Genomic DNA, 16,041 nt, shown 5'->3' on the forward strand with positions numbered 1-16,041 from the left:
ATAATAATAATAATAATAATAATGGCATTTGTTAAGCACTTACTATGTGCAGAGCACTGTTCTAAGTGCTGGGAGGAATACAAGGTGATCAAGTTGTCCCTCGTGAGGCTCACAGTCTTAATCCCCATTTTACAGATGAGGTAACTGAGGCTCTGAGAATAATAATAATAATGATAGCATTTATTAAGCGCTTACTATGTGCAAAGCACTGTTCTAAGCGCTGAGGGGGGATACAAGGTGATCAGGTTGTCCCATGGGGGGCTCACAGTCTTCATCCCCATTTTACAGATGAGGGAACTGAGAAGTGAAGTGACTTGCCCAAGGTCACACAGCAGACATGTGGTGGAGTCGGTATTAGAACCCATGACCTCTGACTCCAAAGGCCGGGCTCTTTCCACTGAGCCACGCTGCTTCTCATGTCTCTCAGCTCCTCATGTCTACTAACTTAATTATCCTCTCACAAGTATTCAGTGTAGTATTCTGCGTACAGGTGCTCAATAGCTGCTATTAGATTGTAAGGTCCATGAGGGCAGGGATCATATCTACCAAATATTGTTCTCCCCCAAGTTCTTAGTAGAGTACAGTGGTTGACTGATACTGTTGACAGACTGGACCAGCTCTCACAAGCTCAGCATTTGGCCTCTAACCACTCTACCTTTCAAAAGTATGGTATGGTGTGGTATTTATTGAGCATTTACCACATAGGGCTCACAGTCTTAATCCCCATTTTCCAGACGAGGGAACCGAGGCACAGAAGTGACTTGCCCAAGATCACACACAGTAGACAAGTGGCAGAGCCGGGGTTAGAACCCAGGTCCTTCTAACCCCCAGACCCGTGTTCCAGCCACTAGCCCACACTGCTTCCTCACTAGCCCACGCTGCTTCTGCCCTTTCAGATTCACTTTCTATCCGACTCCTCTCCAGCCGGCTAATTTGCTGGGAAAGCATCTTCCAGGATGGCAGTTAGGCAGCCGCGTGCACGAAGCAACAATAATATGATATTCGATACAAAATATGCCATTAAATACAGCTGGGAGTTCCGGCCGAAACAGATTACCAACCCAGGAAATTGAGCATTTCGGTAAAACTGGCTTCAGAACACATTTCATGCCGAACAGTAGGAGTAGGGAATAGTTTGTTGGGCTTCTCTGTCCTCCTCCCCTTCCCTCATCTACTCACCATGAATAACAGCGGGTGGAGGAAAATTGCTGAATGCCTCCTGGAAGATGGAATGAGATTCATGTGTCTGGTTGTATGAGCCCCCTCAGCAGAAGGAGTATTGATCGCGTCCTTCCCTCTCTTCAAATCACTTTAGTGGGAGCTGGGGGGGATTTTCAGCAACCTCCCACCTCCAAAAGGTTTACAGTTTAACAGGGGAGATACCATCATTTCTTCTCCACCATTCCGACCCCGTCGTCCCCTCTGCCAGCTCAGAGCTGTTATGGAAGTGTCGAAGTTTATCGGTGCAGGTGATCACTTGTGTCTGAGCCTTTTAATCAAGCGTTTATACGGTAGCTCATGTCTGCCAGTCTCCTCCATTACATATTCCACACAGGGACCGCGTCTTCACTCATTCATTCAATCGTATTTATTGTGCGCTTAATGTGTGCAGAGCACCGTACTAAGCGCTTAGGAAAATACAATACAACAATAAACAGTGACATTCCCTGCCCACAATGAGCTCAGTGTCTTCCACTTCTTTTGTTTGATTTTCCCCCCAAAGTCCTAGTGCAGAGACCGGAACCCAGCAGGGGCTCTGTCAATCCCGTCGGGAACCAATCAATCAGTGGTTTTTCCTGATTTACAGATATGTCCATAATTTATTTATTTATAATGATGTCCATCTCCCCCTCTAGACCATAAGCTCATTGTGGGCAGGGAATGTATCTTTCATATTGTCACGTTATACTCTCCCAAGCACTTAGTACAGTGGTCTGCACACAGAAAGCGCTTGATAAATACGATTGACGGACCGAATGTTTACTGTGTGAGCGTTTGGGAGAGTACAGCATAACAAAGTAGGTAGACATATTTCTTGCCCACAGGTCTATCTCAGTCCCTCTTATTGCTCTGAAGTTGCTTTTACATAGAAAGTCAGAAACCGTGCATAATAATAATAATAATTATGGTATTTGTTAAGCACTATGTGCCAAGCATTGTTCTAAGCGCAGGGCTAGTTACAAGTTAATCAGGTTGTCCCACGTGGGGCTTACAGTCTTAATCCCCATTTTACAGCTGAGGAAACTGAGGTCCAGAGAAGTTAAGTAGCTTGCCCGAGGCCACACAGCAGACAAGTGGCGGAGCGGATATTAGAACCCACATCCTCTGACTCCCAAGCCCGGGCTTTTTCCACTAAGCCACGCTACTTCTCTCTAGTGCACAGTGAACCTGATTTTACAAAGCAGAAAAGGGGTGAATTTCCAAACCAAATGAAATGCCAAGGCAAACCACTCTAAGATCAAACCAAAAGAAATAGATCTTAATGCCCTATTGCTTCATCCTATCTGTAATTTATTTCAGGATCTGTCTCCCTCATTTGACTGTAAGCTCCTTGAGGGGGCAGGGGTTGTGTTTACTAACTCTGTTGTACTCTTCTTGTGCCTCAGTACAGTGCCCTGCGCACAGTACAGTATGCTATCACTTCATTAACTGTTTTCCACTCCATCCCTTGGCTTGTTTGGCCAAGTTTGTAAGCTCTCTGGGCAGGAGCAGTGCCCAATTTTCAGTTTTGTTCAGGGTCTTTGCAAGTCGTTAGTGTCTGATAAATATTCATCATCCATCATTCCAGACAGCAGGGAAAGAACCTTGCCACGTCGAGCCTGAAAGTGAAATCTCTGGAGACCTCTACCATCATTCTTGAGTTCTATTTCACTCTCTTCCCCATTATCCTCTCGCACGTCCAGAAATACCTGTAATGAAATCTCTAACCCGTAGGGAGATTCCGGGGAAAGGCTGCAGTGGGGAAAAGCTAATGCACGGCCCGTTGTCTTTCCTTGGCCTGGAAATCCAGGCCGGCGATATTTTCCTGCTGCAGAGACTGGCTCTCAGGGTCCAAATCCCTCCCTTCGCCGATGATCGGGTGGCAGATGTGATGTGTTTCCAGTCCAGTCCGGAACTCCGGACCCAAATCGGCCGTCCCTCCCTTTCTCCCTCCTTCACGATGACATCTCCGCCATTTATCGACTCTCCCTTGGCTGGAGTTTCTGATGCCGCCTGTGGGGAAACGTCTTCAAGTAGAGCAGCTCGAGGGAACACATCCACATCCATAGTTGCGTTCCCTACCCTCGAGGAGATTCTGGTCGAATAGGGGAAAAGTTCATCCTTCAGACTCAGATGGGCAGTGAGACCCCATTGGGCTGAAGTTGCTGTCCTCTGGTCTGCCAGTTCCATCCTTTTCCAAGCTGATAGTGTTCAACTCAATCAGTAGTGCTTTTATTATTAATAATACCAATTTAATAACAATAATAACTGTGGTTTTTGTTAAGCTCTTACTGTGTGCCAGGTACTGTACTAAGCTCTGGAGTGGGTACAAGCAAATTGGGTTGGACGCAGTCCCTGTTCCACATGGGGCTCACACTCTTAATCCCCATTTTACAGATGGGGTAACTGAGGCCCAGAGAAGTTAAGTGACTTGCCCAAAGTCACACAGCTGACAAGTGGCAGAGCCGGGATTAGAACCCATGACCTCTGACTCCCAAGCCTGGGCTCTCTCCACTGAGCCACGCTGCTTCTCTAACATATCATTCTCTAATCTCAGTTCTGCCACGTGTCTGCTGTATGACCGTGGATAAGTCACTTAACTTCTGTGCCTCAGTTTCTTCATCTGTAAAATGGGGATAAAATACTTGTTCTCCATCCCCCTTAGACTGTGAGTCCCTTGTGGGCAGGGCTTTTATCCAACCTGATTATCTTTTACCTATCCCAGTGAATAGTACAGTGCTTGGTACAAGTAAACCCTTAATAAGTATCATTATTATTATTATTATTATTAAGGCCTGAGAATCTCTACATCCCAAGTGAAATCCCTGCCCCCCTGTCTGCTTGGCACTCCAAGTGAGGAGCTGGCTCCCTTTTACTGATTTTTTGCGGCCTTTTAGCTAAACCAACAATTACTCAATCAGTTGGGTTTATTGAGCACTTCCCGGGAGCAGGGGGAGCCGAGCCAATGGCATCGCAGGAAGAGAAGCTATCCCGGAGGGGGAAAATGGGCTTTCTTCTTGCTCATTTCTTGCTCTGTTATCATGCAAGTATCAGGAGAAGGATTAAATTTAGCCCATCCACAGATCAGACTGAAGAGCAATCAGGACAGTGTCCATTAATTAGAATCCAAAGCCAACCCCACTGAATCAATCGTATTTATTAAGTGCTTACAACTGTGTGCAGAGCACTGAACTAAGCACTTGGGAGAGTACAATATATAACAACATAAAAGACAAGTTCCCTGCCCATAACGAGCTGAAGAGACTCAGTCCGGGCGCAGTCTCGATGAAACGCCTGTAGCTCGGAGGAATCGTTAATTGACTTGGCAAGCAGCAGGCTCGGGTCGGCCTCCTCCATTTGGAAAACGCCATCCCTTCGTGTGAAAACAGTAAGCCTCCGACCGGCAGCTCCTTTCTGAGCATCCGGCAATATCGCACGGAGCCGGGGGATTCCTGGGAATTCAGCAGCCGATCCGATTGGCTCCCGGGACCGTCGCTCTCGGCGCATCACTCCACCTGGTGAGCTCGGTCCGATTGGAAATTCCGACTAATTTGGGAGACCTAGTAGAAGGAAAGGCAAGCTCGGTCCGGTTGGAAATTCCGACTAATTTGGGAGACCTAGTAGAAGGAAAGGCAAGTCATATAACGAAGAGGAGGGCCAACCAGTTCCTATCGGCATCTTTATCCATTAATTAAGGCAGGTTTGCTGTTGAATTATACTGTGCATTGCTTTATCATGACGGTTCATTAAAGGCCAGATTTTATTAGATATTACATGCTTTATGCTTTTCACACAAACTTATTATACTGCTCAGAGAAGGTGATCTTTTAAAGCACATTAGACTAATGTTCCCGAAACTCTGGCTAATGTAAGTTTTATTGAATTGCTGTAACTAAAAAAGGTCACGTAATGATTCGTTCTGATCATGGATTCAGTGAAAGGAAAATATAATGGATGGATTATTGGTGTCTGTTTGACCTTGAGATGCATGTGTAGTTGTTGAGATTTATGAATATTGTGTTGCTCCAAACGAGGGAACTGAACCGTTCGGATGCTGAGAGGCTGCTCGCGTTAGGCCTTGGGTGGCAACGGAGACGGGACGAGAAACCGGGCTCTGGGATTCGGAGCAGCTGGCGGGAGTCCGACATCAGCCGCCCAGCCCACGGCATGGATTTCCGATGGCAAATCTTCCCGGGAAGCATGGCTGATGGCTAGAGCCAGGAGGGTCTGGAGGGGGAGCGAAGGATTTGGGCTCAGTAACCCGGCAGCCTGAGCCGAGGAATCTGGGGCAAATTAAAAAAGCTCTTTCCGAGAAGCAGCATGGAAAGAGTCCTGGCCAGGGAATAAGAGGATGTGTGTTCTAACCCTGGCTCTGCCACTTGCCTGCCGTGTGACCTTGGGCAAGTCATTGGGAGAAGCAGCGTGGCTCCATGGAAAGAGCCCGGGCTTTGGAGTCAGAGGTCATGGGTTCAAACCCCGGCTCTGCCAATTGTCAGCTGCGTGACTTTGGGCAAGTCACTTAACTTCTCTGTGCCTCAGTTACCTCATCTGTAAAATGGGGATTAAGACTGTGAGGCCCCCGGGGAACAACCTGATCACCTCTAACCTCCCCAGTGCTTAGGACAGTCTTCGCACATAGTAAGCGCTTAATAAATGCCATCATTATTATTATTGTTATTTACCTTCTCTGGGCCCATTTACTGTAAAATGGGGATTCTGTTCCTGTTCTTCCTCCTACTTAGACTGTGAGTCCAGCGTGGGACAGGGACTGCGCCCATCCTGATTAGTCTGTACCATCCCTAGTGCTTTGAACAGTGCTTGACACATAGTAAGCGCCTAACAAATACCGTAAAAAAAAATCCAAGCAGGCTTGATCAGGTTTTTGGGTCCATCCCCAGGAGCTGGCTACCAACAAGTGATGCTTTGGCTTTTGTCTCAGGTTCCCAGTGTGATCTTTGGTAAAACTACAACTACTATTTCTAGTACTACCACTGTTACTAGAGAAGCAGCGTGGCTCTGTGGAAAGAGCCCGGGCTTTGGAGTCAGAGGTCATGGGTTCAAATCCTGGCTCCGCTGTGTGACTTTGGGCAAGTCACTTCACTTCTCTGGGCCTCAGTTCCCTCATCTGTAAAATGGGGATTAAGATGTGAGCCCCCATGGGACAACCTGATCACCTTGTTAACCTCCTCAGCACTTAGAACAGTGCTTGGCACAGGGTAAGTGCTTACTAAATGCCATCATCAGTTTTCTGAGAATTTGTTCCTGGAGAACTGCCTCATAACTCCAATTTCTGCTCAATCAGTCAGTGGTATTTATTGAGCCCTTACTGTGAACAGAGCACTGTACTAAGTGCTTGGGAGAGTACAGTTTAATAGAGTTGGTAGTCATGTTCCTTGCGCACAAGAAGCTTCCAGTCTAGAGCTCATATCCCAGGCCCATCTTGAGAATGGGAGGATTGATTTTCAGAATCCTCAGAGGAGAAAATACAAATGAAGCAGCATGGCTCAGTAGAAAGAGCCCGGGCTTTGGAGTCATAGGTAATGGGTTCAAATCCCGGTTCTGCCAAATGTCAGCTGTGTGACTTTGGGCCGGTCACTTAACTTCTCTGTGCCTCAGTTCCCTCATCTGTAAAATGGGGATTGAATGTGGGCCCCCATGGGACAACCTGATCACCTTGTAACCTCCCCAGTGCTTAGTGCTTTGCACATAGTAAGCGCTTAATAAATACTATTATTATTATTATTATTATTATCATCATCATTATTATTGTTATTATTATTATTATTATTAAATGACTTGGACCAGTGAGGAAGTATTAAACAGGACTTTTGAAGGAAAAGAAGCCTATTCAGGCTATCTTCCTGAACACCCATCCCACACAAGGTTTACGGTTGAAGTTGGGAGGAGAATTGGTAGTTAATCCCCATTTTGCAGATAAAAAACTGGAGCTCAGAGGGGTTAAGTGACTTGCCCAAGGTCACACAGCTGGCAAGAAGCAGAGCCGGCAGTAGAACCCAGGTCTCCTGACTCCCAGTCCTCCTCTGTGACATCTGCTACAGTTGTGCATGCCTTCAGCTGTTCGCATCTGGCAAGACCGTCGTCGAGAGGAAGGCAGACATCTTCGGTGATAAAGAGCCGAGGGCAATTCCACAGCCTGGGCTTTTCTTTAAAAAGGACGCCGACCCAAAAGCTTCTTTTTTATCCCGCAGGGTTTCCTGTCTTGTTTCCGGAACCTGGTGCCGCAGGAGGAATCAGCAGACCGGTGAGTACCATTTCATATCCCCCGAAAGCTAAGCTCGGACACATTGTGACCTAGGTGTGCTGTCTTGGAAATCGGGGCTGGTGACCTTCTGGTTAGAGGAGAACTTTTTGTGGGGGTTGATGCTTTGTTTTGGGGGCATTTAGTTCATGTCACTCCTATCTGGCTTCTGCAGATGAGTTAGCCTGCCGTCCTTGGCGGTTTCTCAGGGGCTCGGATTCTTTAGCCTGCTGGGGGGCTGGGGCGAGCAGAAGACTTCCCTAGGTCCCCACCCCACTGGCCTCTCTAACTCCAGTCCTGGAACACTCACATTATCACAGGGGAGGAAGGGGGTCCTCAGTGGCCCATTCCCCATCAGGCCTCAGTTCTGGATGGCGGGGAGAAGGGAGAGGAGAAAACAGGCAAAGCAACTGAAAACTTTTCCGTCAATATGCTGGGTTCCCCGAGCTGTTCATTTCCAGCTGGCATTTTCATCCTGCCAGCTCCCTGAGCCTATAACAACCCAGTAGTCAACGTGGCGGAGTCGATGTGTGGCAGGAGTGGCCACCAGTAAGGCCCCAGTGGACACCGGGCACTGAGGCAGAAGTGATGTTGCTTGTATTGCCCCGGGAATTCATCGTACTATAAGGACTCCCACAGAGCTGCCATTTCCCTCTACTGTTTTACAGAGCCCTTGGCCAGGAGAAAGAGCTTCTCTGTACTGGTTCTAAACCTATTTGTGCAGCCTGCTGCGGCTATTCAAGAGCAAACTCTGCCCGTCAGTGCTGCCATTTCATTGTTAGGGATCTTTCTTAGACTGTGAGCCCCCTGAAGGACAGGGACCATGTCTGCCAGGGTTGGGCAGCCCCTGGCAGGGTGGAGTCAGAGCGGTTGAGTGTCTCAGTGTGAGGTTTCATGAGAACACATGGTCACATTCTAGAATTTGGTGTAATGATAGTAATAACGATGATGGCATTTGTTAAGTGCTTACTGTGTGCCAAGCCCTGTTCTAAGCGCTGGACTTTTAGACTGTGAGCCCACTGTTGGGTAGGGACTGTCTCTATATGTTGCCAACTCGTACTTCCCAAGCACTTAGTACAGTGCTCTGCACACAGTAAGCGTTCAATAAATACGATTGATTGATTGATTGATTGGACTGTTCTAAGCGCTGGGACATGGGCCATGTGTATCGTGTATCATGGGCCATGTGAGGTGGCCATATGATTCAAACCAAATCTGGGAGAAACAGTATGGCCTAGTGGCAGAAACGCAGGCCTGGGTGTCAGAGGATCTGGGTTCTCATTCTGGCTCTTCCATCTTACCTGCTAGGAGCCCTTGGGCAAGCCACTTCACTTTTCTGTGCCTCCGTTTCTGCCTCTGTCCAGTGGGTATTCCATTCGTGTGTTCCCTCCTACTTAGACGGTGGGACTACTCAGACCTGATTATCTTTGATCTTAGTACAGGAGTAAATGTACAATAACTGTTTTTATTCGATGTGCTTTGAATATTGTGGAGCATCTGGAGTCAGGAAGAGAATGAAAGAAATGCTTACAGTTGGAAAACACACCCAGACACGTAACTTAAAAGGGCTCCAGCCATGACTAAACAGGGGGCCACTGGTTGGATGCCCCTGAACAAGTAAGTATGAGTCAAAGATGCGTCGTCAAGCTGACGCCAGAGAACGGAGGGCGATCCACCGGGTGAGGCACCCGGGGAACCAGCCCAGATCTCTTTGGGCCAGGCAAGGGCACGGCATATGCTAATCCAGGCGATTTACAATGTTCACTTCTGACACTGATTCAGGTAGACAGTTTCTTCTGGCAGATGCCAAAATTGGTAAAATGATAACCTTGCATTGGTCTAGAGTTTCTATTTTCCCAAAGCCTTCCACATCAATTGTCTGTAAAACGGTTGCATGCAAATGTCTTTATCCTCGAAAGGAATTTCTCAGACTTCTTGGGGGCATCCCAAAGAGCAGGGCAAACCAGAATCAGAAATGCCAGGATGGGGGCTTTGTCCGTACAGTGAAGCCAATGAAAGAAAACGGTGCTGAGATAAGGACCCAGACCCTCATGAACAGCCAGGCAGTTAGGGTTCCTGGCTCATTAGGAAGGCAGTGCTGCCTCGTGAAAAGACCACTGGTCTGGGAGTCGAAAGACCTGGGTTCTAATCCTGGTTCTGCCACTTGCCTGCTGTGTAACTTTGGGCAACTTCTTTGTGCCTCAGTTTCCCCATCTGGAAAATGGGAGTTCAGTACTTGTTCTCTCTCTCCCTTAGACTGCAAGCCCCATTTGGAACAGGGACTACGTGGACCTAATTGTAGCGTGTCTTGGTGGCTAGAGCATGGGCCTGGGGGTCAGAAGGACCTGGGTTCTAATTCTGGCTCTGTCACACGTCTGCTTTGTGACCTCGGGCAAGTCACTTAACTTCTCTGGCCCTCAGTTTCCTCATCTGTAAAATGGGGATTAAAAGTGTGAGCCCCATGTGGGACAGGGACTGTATCCAACCTGATTAACTTGTATTTACCCCAGCACTTAGAACAGTACTTGGCACATAGTAAGCACTTAACAAGTACCATAATTATTATTATTATTACCTCCATGCTAGTGCTCTGCACAGGGTAGACACTTAAATACCCCAATTCTTCTTCATCTAATTATTATCATATCACCGGGGCCATCTGATCCCACAACTATTGAAGAGTGTTAAATTGAGTCTCTTCCTATCCTCTTCCAAGCGCCCAGTACAGTGCTTTGCACACAGTAAGTGTCCACCTGGGTGGGCAGCTCCAGGTTCTTCTCTGGGGAAGTCAGGGCCCATGGAAGTGGGGAGGGGTGTCCCCGGGGGTTTAAAAAAGAGAGGCTGTTCGGCTGTGGGAGAATTTCAAGACCCAGGAAGGGGTGAGGGGGTAGACAATCTAAGTACCCACCCCCCTTCCCTGCCCTGATACCGGGAGCCGCTGTTGGGAAAGTTGCAGCCTGGGGCTCTCCAACAACCCCCCCCCCAGCCTCCATCGCCTGGGCGGAGGGGTCGCGTTCACCCAGTCGTACTTATTGAGCGCCTACCGGGTGCAGAGCCCTGCTGATATTTGGCTCGCCCTCCCCCCACCCCACTTGCATTTGGGGGGTGCAAAAAACAAGGGGTGCCCCCGATCGTGGTAACTTGCCTGCCTAAATTGCAATTTAATTAAATCGCCGTCGTACTCTCCCTAGCGCTCAGTACAGTGCCTGCACAGAGGAAGGGTTCAGTATATATATTAAGCACTTAGTAGAGTCCTCTGCACCCAGTGAGCGCTCAGTAAATACGACTGACTATACGTGATGCCGATTCGTACTTCCCAAGCGCTTACTACAGTGCTCCGCACCCTGGAAGCGCTCAATAAATCTTCTAGACTGTGAGCCCACTGTTAGGTAGGGACCGTCTCTATATGCTGCCAACTTGTACTTCCCAAGCGCTTAGTACAGTGCTCTGCACACAGTAAGCGCTCAATAAATACGATTGATTGATTGATTGCAGCGAACTGGAGGAGGTGGGCTTTGACAGTTCCCATCAAACCCCCTCCGGGAGGGTCCACGAGCATCTTTGCCCTCAATACTAAAGCCCAAACTCAGAGCCCGGATTGAAACCCACCTGGGAAAGGGGTCCCTGGGAAAGGCTTTAAGGCCTTCCCATTTTGGAAGGCTTTTGGGATGGCATATTGATTTATGAATGCCGTGGGCAACCACAATCATAATCTTTCTTTGTTGAAGCATCAAGCCTGAGGAATATTTTGTCGGATGCTCCAAAAATAAAACATATAATTCCACAGGGGGCACATACTACCAGTTCAGAGCTATTTCAGAAACTTTTTTTTCAAAGCCTGTCCCTCTGAAATATACATTATAATGGGGAAAATATGCATAGAAATTCAGGAACAATAGTTGGTGTACTGAGCTGGAGCCTGTACAGAAGTTGCTGTTAAATGGCACTACCTTGTGTATTTGAAAGCTGGGAAGAATTTTTTCCTCTCACTTCAAAATCCCAAAGTTTAGGCACCGAGGGGAGGTTGGCTCTTCCCACATGCCTGTGCCCTCCCTTGCCTGTACAGCTGACAGATTGGCGCTTTCCTCATCGTTGAACCCCTTCTGACATCGCATCTCCACCAGGATGTGGAATGGTACTGACGGTTCTCAGGCAAATGACGTAATCAAATGTCATCATCAACAAAGAGGTCTGTAATCAGACAGGTCGGTCGAGCAATAAGGTCTTGAACCTTGATGTGGCTTTTGTGGTAACTCATTGGGAATGTTGAGTTCCAGGTAATTCCTTTAAATAGGGCCAGGTCAAGAAGCAGCATGTTCTAGTCACGGATGTGGAGTCAGAAGAACCTGGGTTCTAATCCTGGCCCCTGCAACTTGGCTGCTGTGTGACCGTGGACAAGTCACTTCACATCTCTGGGCCTCAGGGGATTAAGACTGTGAATCCCATGTGGGCAGGAGACTGTTTCCAACCTGATTTGCTTGTATCCGCCCCAGTGCTTAGTACAGTACCTGGTACATAGTAAGTGCTTAACAAATACCTCAAGAATTAATATTATCATTATTAAAACAGAGTAGTGGCAGTTGTAGTGGTGATGGTATTTACTGGGTACCCACTGTGGGCAATGCGCTGTTCTGAATGCTTGGGAAAACACAAAATAAACAATTGACCCATTCCCTGACCTCCAGGAGCGGCACAGTGGAAAGAGCCTGGGCTTTGGAGTCAGAGGTCATGGGTTTGAATCCCAGCTCCGCCACATGTCTGCTGTGTGACCTTGGGCAAGTCACTTAATTTCTCTGAGCCTCAGTTACCTCATCTGTAAAATGGAGATTAAGCCTGGGAGCCCCATGTGGGACTACTTGATCACCTTGTATCCCCCCAGCGCTTAGAACAGTGCTTTGCACATAGTAAGTGCTTAACAAATGCCATTATTATTATTATTATTATTATTCTGCTCCAATGGGGGAGACAAAGTTAAAAGTATTCAGGGAGTCATCAAAATAAATAATTGAATGAGCAACTGAATGAACCTAGATTCATAGGTAATGAGGAGGTGTATAAGTACTTAGGTGATGATGATGATGATAATAGCATTTAAGTGCTTACTATGTACAAAGCACTGTTCTAAGCACTGGGGAGGATACAAGGTGATCAGGTTGCAGGGGGCTCACAGTCTTAATCCCCATTTTACAGATGAGGTCACTGAGGCACAGAGAAGTGAAGTGACTTGCCCAAAGTCATAGAGTTGACAATTGGTGGAGCCGGGATTTGAACCCACGACCCCTGACTCCAAGGCTCAGGCTCTTTCCACTGAGTCATGCTACTTTTCGTGATATGAGATCAGCTGATGCCACATTCTTCATTCTAGAGGACATGAGGATTAAGGTGAATTAAGACGAACTCACTCAAAAATGCTTGTAATTAAAGCAGTCTGAGCTGCCTAATTGCCAATCCTTTTGTATCTATTTGAAGTTGGTTAAACTCACGTTGAACACCTTTTTTGTTCCTATTCTTTTGACCTTGTACCTACAAGAGGCCTAATGGATTTTAATAAAATATAGGGTGATAAAAAAAGACTAAATTTATGGGTTCCAAGTACTCTCCTGCTAATCCCTGGATGGAGTGTATTAACTTGTAAGTGTATATTCACCCCATTACTTATGAGGGGGTTACTAAATGAGTCAGTGGGACATCAATAATTCAAGGCTTAATTTAGCAATATAATTATAGTTTATTGCCCTAATGCGCCTTCCTGTTTGGGTATAGAGTCCAGCTGAGGTGAGGGGGGATTTTTATCGAGAGTATTACGCTTGTTTCGAAGCGTGTTTCTAAATTAACCCCCAAATGAGAGGGAGTCAGACCTCCACCACTGGAGATGAAATCCCTAGAGGTGAACACTACCTGTGCGAATGTTGCCTGGGATGTCAGGGGTCAAGGCTTGAACTGTTTTCCTCTGAGGTTTTAAGCTAAGGACTCTTTAAGGGATGGCATAAACTAGACTTTGTTATTCTTTGCCCTTTGTGCATGGCACTGCTCTGCCTTGGGCCCTTGCGAGGGCACCAAGAAGAGAAAACTTCAAGTCCTACACTTTGTCAGCTCATAAAACTAATCATAATAATTATTATTATGTCTCTATTGCTGAACGGTACTTTCCAAGCGCTTAGTACAGTCCCCTGCCCACAGTAAGTGCTCAATAAATATGATTGAATGAATGAATGAATGACCACTGGTCCATGGCTTAAGATCAGGAGTCGTCCCCGCTGTTGGGATAGTAACTCCAGAGATGGGGAAAAGTTGGGGGGTGGTGGGGTGAGTAAAAACTCCACAGATTACTTAGTCGTGCGCTCTATTTTGCAACTGGGGCTTTGGGCCACACGGTAGACGGCGGTGGGATTTGTGGAACCCTTGTGGCTCACTCCATGGGGGCGGCCACCTCTCCCGCGGTCAGAAGCCCTGCAAGTCGTGGTGGACCTCAGAAGACGCCCTCCCAGGAAGAAGCAGACTTGTCGTTAATAACCAGGCAATTATCTGCCGCGAGAAGAGGAAACAGTGTACAGAGTAGCGTTCGGGGTTAAATGAATTGTTTTGTGATGCAAAACTGCATGCGTGAGCGCTAATGAAGGGAATCTGTTACCTGCTGAAGACATTTGCAGTTATCATTTACTTAGAGAAACAGCACCAGAAGCATTTTTTACAATGGCAAATGATGAAGGGGAAATCAGAGACACCTGTTCGATGATGATGGTATATGTTAAGTGCTTAGTATGTGCCAAGCACTGTTCTAAGTGCTGGGGTAATCAGGTTGTCCCGCGTGAGGCTCACAGTCTCAAGCCCCATTTTCCAGATGAGGGAACTGAGGCACAGAGAAGTGAAGTGACTTGCCCCAAATCACACAGCTGACACGCGGTGGAGCCGGGACTAGAAGCCGTGACCTCTGACTCCCAAGGCTGTGCTCTTTCCACCGAGCCATTGGGCTTCGCAGTTGGGCCAGTGAGGTTTTCAGGATCCAGGTTCACGGGAGAAGGTCTAGTTTGGAGGCAGAAGGACCGACCACTGTGACTGTGAGCCCACTGTTGGGTAGGGACTGTCTCTATATGTTGCCAATTTGTACTTCCCAAGCGCTTAGTACAGTGCTCTGCACATAGTAAGCGCTCAATAAATACGATTGATGATGACTAAGAGTGATGGAAGGATTGAACCCAGAGTTTGCTTACTCTGCTGAGCACTGTGCTAGGTACTGGGTGGATCCAGTGTAATCAGATCATTCATTCATTCCTTCAATCGTATTGATTGAGCACTTACTGTGTGCAGAGCACTGTACTAAGCGCTTGGGAAGTCCAAGTTGGCAACATCTAGAGATGGTCCCTACCCAACAGCAGGCTCACAGTCTAGAAGGGGGAGACAGACAACAAAATAAAACATATTAACAAAATAAAATAAATAGAATTCATTCATTCAATCGTATTGATTGAGTGCTTACTGTGTGCAGAGCACTGGACTAAGCACTTGGGAAGTCCAAGTTGGCAACGTCTAGAGATGGTCCCTACCCAACAGCGGGCTCACGGTCTAGAAGGGGGAGACAGACAACAAAACAAAACACATTAACAAAATAAAATAAATAGAATTCATTCATTCAATCATATTTATTGAGCGCTTATTGTGTGCAGAGCACTGTACTAAGCGCTTGGGAAGTCCAAGTTGAGAATGTCCAGAGACGGTCCCTACCCAACAACGGGCTCACAGTCTAGAAGGGGGAGACAGACGACAAAACAATACATATTAACAAAATAAAATAAATAGAATTCATTCAATCGTATTGATTGAGCGCTTACTGTGTGCAGAGCACTGTACTAAGCGCTCAATTGTATTGATTGAGCGCTTACTGTGTGCAGAGCACTGTACTAAGCGCTTGGGAAGTCCAAGTTGGCAACGTCCAGAGACGGTCCCTACCCAAGAGCAGGCTCACGGTCTAGAAGGGGGAGACAGACAACAAAACAAAACATATTAACAAAATAAATAGAATTCATTCATTCAATTGTATTGATTGAGCGCTTACTGTGTGCAGAGCACTGAACTAAGCACTTGGGAAGTCCAAGTTGGCAACATCTAGAGACGGTCCCTACCCAGCAGCGGGCTCGCAGTCTAGAAGGGGGAGACAGAGAACAAAACAAAACATATTAACAAAATAAAATAAATAGAACAAATATATACAAATAAAATAAATAGATCAGACACCGAGCAGCAAGGCCCAGTGGCTGGAGCATGTGCCTGGGACTCAGAAGGATCTGGGTTCTATTCCCGGCTCCGCCACTGCTGTGTGACCTTAGGCAAGTCACTTTATTTCTCTGTGCCTCAGTTTCCTCATCTGGAAAATGGAGATTATGATTGTGAGTCTCATGTGGGACATGACTGTGTCCAACCTGGTTATCTTGTAACTACCCCTCTTTTAGTCCAGTTCCTGACACATAGTAAGTGCTTAGCAAATGTCATAAAAAAAAAACCTTGTCCCACCCTCTGAGGGAAGGAGAAAAAATGAGGAATCTGAAGCACAGAAACTTAAGGGAAGCAGCATGGCTCAGTGGAAA

At 47.0% G+C, this 16,041-nt stretch overlaps 1 protein-coding gene across 1 annotated transcript in view; it reads left to right on the forward strand.

Annotated features, from left to right (window-relative positions):
* The window catches only part of TENM4 (teneurin transmembrane protein 4), a 391,883-nt gene that overhangs the window by 72,057 nt on the left and 303,785 nt on the right, over positions 1 to 16,041 (forward strand). The window contains exon 2 of the mRNA XM_038761748.1: positions 7,410 to 7,462. The gene's annotated coding sequence lies outside the window, so the exon portion shown is untranslated. The remainder of the gene's footprint in view (positions 1 to 7,409; positions 7,463 to 16,041) is intronic.

Source organism: Tachyglossus aculeatus, chromosome 20 (genome assembly GCF_015852505.1).
Source record: "Tachyglossus aculeatus isolate mTacAcu1 chromosome 20, mTacAcu1.pri, whole genome shotgun sequence".
Taxonomy (NCBI): Eukaryota; Metazoa; Chordata; class Mammalia; order Monotremata; family Tachyglossidae; genus Tachyglossus; species Tachyglossus aculeatus.